At 40.0% G+C, this 3,352-nt stretch overlaps 1 non-coding gene across 1 annotated transcript; it reads left to right on the forward strand.

Annotated features, from left to right (window-relative positions):
- Positions 1–634: 634 nt before the first annotated feature.
- On the forward strand, positions 635–740 carry LOC120106077. The gene has a single exon (XR_005508304.1). It is a non-coding gene; the product is annotated as a small nucleolar RNA R71 (small nucleolar RNA).
- Positions 741–3,352: the final 2,612 nt, after the last annotated feature.

Consider the following 3,352-nt stretch of genomic DNA (forward strand, 5'->3'; position numbering starts at 1 on the left):
GGTTGTGTTTCTTTGGGGGGGAGGAGGATTGTGTTGAAATTGAGTCGAGGGATGGTAGAGATGAATATTTTGTGGGGTTTGAAAATTCTAAGGGTTTTGAAAATTTTGGGAGTAGGGTTGGGCAGTATTCGAAGCTTGCTGCTTCCAAAAAAAGTTTGAATGATTCTGCCATCCCGGGTTGTATGTATTGGAAAATAGGTCATTACCCGGTTTGGGCTATATTTGAGCAGCATTGATGTATTCTTGCACAAGTTCGGAGAATTGAGGTGCTGAGGGGCACTCATGGATAGGGTGGGATGGGCTAGAACAGATAGCACATACTTGTGCTTGGGAAGAGCTAACGACATGTCCTCCTATCATCAGTTGGTCAATCTTATGGGACAATGCATCTACCTTGCTAGACAGGTCCATAGAATGACTTATTTCACAAATGGTCCCTTTTCTTTGAGAACTCGGGGGTGCTTGACGAGAACAGGAAGCATGGTGGATGGAGTTTTCATTGAGATTTTCAAATAATTCCCATGCTTCATGTTCATTTTTAAGCATAAAAGTCTCCCCACAAGAGGCATCAACTATCTGACGGTTTCATTCAGACAACCCATCATAAAAGCATTGTACTAATTGCCACTTGGGTATTTGATGATGCGGGCATTTTCGGATTAGGTCCCGAAATCTCTCCCAGGTTTCATGAAATTCTTCTCCCTCAATTTGGGAGAAGCTTGTGATGGCACGTCTAAACTGGTTCGTTCTTCCTATAGGAAAGTATTTTTTAAGAAATTCTTGTTGCATTTGATCCCAGGAACGAATCGAATCGACTTCTAAAGAATTCAGCCATTGCTTGGCTCTGTCTTTAAGGGAGAAGGGGAATAATCTAAGTTTCAGAGCATCATCAGTGAAGTTCTGAATCTTGACAGTGGTGCAGATTTTAAGGAATTCATCTAGGTGTTTATATGGGTCTTCGTTGGTGAGCCCATAAAAAGATGGGAGCATTTGGATCACACTAGACTTTATTTCATATTGTACAGCTGCTACTTCAGGTAATCGAATGCAAGATGGAGAAGTGTAAATGGTGGGAGTAAAGTACTCCCTCAGGAGTTTGGGTTGTTCTTCATCCATCTCAGAAAGTTGGGATGATTCGAATGTTCTGATCTCAGCTCGAATATTCCTAAGGGTCCGTTCTATTTCAGGGTCAAAAGGTAATAGGTCACGCACTCTAGAACGACTCCCTTGCATAAACTAGTATTTGATCAGTCAAGCATGCAATAAAAGAAAAACACATCAAGTCCTTGTATTTGCCCTAAAATCACTAGACAGCTCCTAACTGGTTTGAAGAGGGCACCTAAGCATCCAATCCGGTCTAATAAACTGAGTTGACCAAGTAAGCTCCCAAGTAAGTGGGGGGGTCACGATGCATTCGCAAAGGTCCCACTTAAAAACTACTTACCTCGAACAGATGAACTGTCTCCCTTATAGGGACAAAGCTTGCCTAGACATCAACTGAGCCACAGAGCGACATTGGTGCAACTTTTGGTGATCTTCATCCTATTGAGCTCGAATGTCCCTAGGGGCCAACGTCTAATTGATTTTAATTAAAGTGATGGTTATGTGAGAATTGATTCACCTAATTTGAGCAAAAATCTAGTGATGAAATCCAGTTCTTATCTTGTTGGGGTGATTGCCCTTACTATGTGCGGATTAATTGGTGTATGTATATCAAGCATGCATTCACAGTTTTGCTGAAATTAAAATCAAACAATCACCACAAAATTTCAAACTAATTGGAAATCAATTTAAATAAGAAAGGTTTAGAGGTTACCAAAGGAAATTTCTCCAGCAATTTTTTTATTTTTTTAGGCAAACCTCTATAGCATTTCTTTTCCAGCAGTTCCTTTTTTGATCGTCCCAGACTTCCTCTTCAATTTCTGATCAAATAATACCAAAAGAAAAACCAAAAATTAGTAAGAGAGAAAAAGAAGATAAGTAAAGTAACAAAAATAGAAAATATTTTTATTTTATTTTAGATATATTTTTTTTTGAAATTTTTTTTTATGAAAAGAAAAACAACTATGTTAGCAATCCCCGGCAACGACGTCAAAAATTGATAGTCAACTTTAAAAACCACGCAATAGCACGTATTTAGTAGGATAGTGATTACGGATATCGATCAATAGGGATTGGGGTACAGTTGTTTTCTTAAAAATATTTGAAAAAGAGAATTTGGGAAGACTATTAAACTAAGAAATTTAATAAGAAATGCAATTTAAATGATATCAGTTTGAGGGAATCTAGGGCAAGGAATTCACCACTAACAAAGCAACAATGATTATATTTTACCTTGTTCATGGACTAACATGCAAATTGGCTACAAGCCTAATAAGCATTCAAATAGAAATTCACACAAGCAATTTGGAAATAATCCATTTTTAGTTGGCATACAATGTCTACCATAATCTAAGGTGGCAGCACACTGCATCTTCCTTAAGCATGAAACTATCTTGTTTTTACTTGGTGATCATGAAGAACATCTGTATAAACACCATACTTAAAATTACAGAATTTAAATATGGGATAAAAGAAATATTTATTAAGATCAAAGAAGTTCATACAATTCCAAGAACAGAAATAAAAATGATACAATAACCGTTGTCATCCTTGTTAAGGCTTCATCCTGCCCTAGTGAAGAGCTCAGCTTTCCACGGTACGGGGGGGGGGGGGAGTAGCAGCCGCGATATAGAGGACTCCCATCACGGCTGTCTCCTTCCTTTCTCTGTCTTCTCCCTTGACTGGACTCGGTGGGAACTCCCTTAGCATTTTTTTTTTCCGTGGGAAGTTCTTCCCACAATACCCAAACTTCTCTCCCTCCTTTTATCTATGGGATCGGCCTCCCGAGAAGAGATGATTGATTATTTAGTGAGTAGGAATGCCCCCACCCTTCACATCTGGTTTCCTTTTATAGGTTGCCGACTCCCCCTCGCTCCTCCTCTGTTTCTATCCGTCGTTGTTTCGAGTGGGAGGATAATGATGAAGAGGCTTGATCTGATCCGCTGATAATGGAAGATATTGTCGTATCTCATCCGGACGTTGGGGAGAATATGACCTGGGAGCTGATCGCGAAGATGAAGATGTTGGGAGTTTGTATTTATCCCATAGATCATGCGGTTCTATGCTGAAACAGGGAGCTTGGATGCATTCTGTTCGTGGGAGAATATCGCGGAAGGATGGAGCTATTCCGAAAACTTTAGAGATGAAGACACGGGAGGAATGAACTGGGAATGGCTAGGAGAAGATGAGCTGGGGCTTTGAATGCGGAAGGGATCATCACGGACCATGGGATCCGGCCTTGGAAGCTTTC

Source organism: Phoenix dactylifera, unplaced genomic scaffold (genome assembly GCF_009389715.1).
Source record: "Phoenix dactylifera cultivar Barhee BC4 unplaced genomic scaffold, palm_55x_up_171113_PBpolish2nd_filt_p 000448F, whole genome shotgun sequence".
Classification (NCBI taxonomy): domain Eukaryota; kingdom Viridiplantae; phylum Streptophyta; class Magnoliopsida; order Arecales; family Arecaceae; genus Phoenix; species Phoenix dactylifera.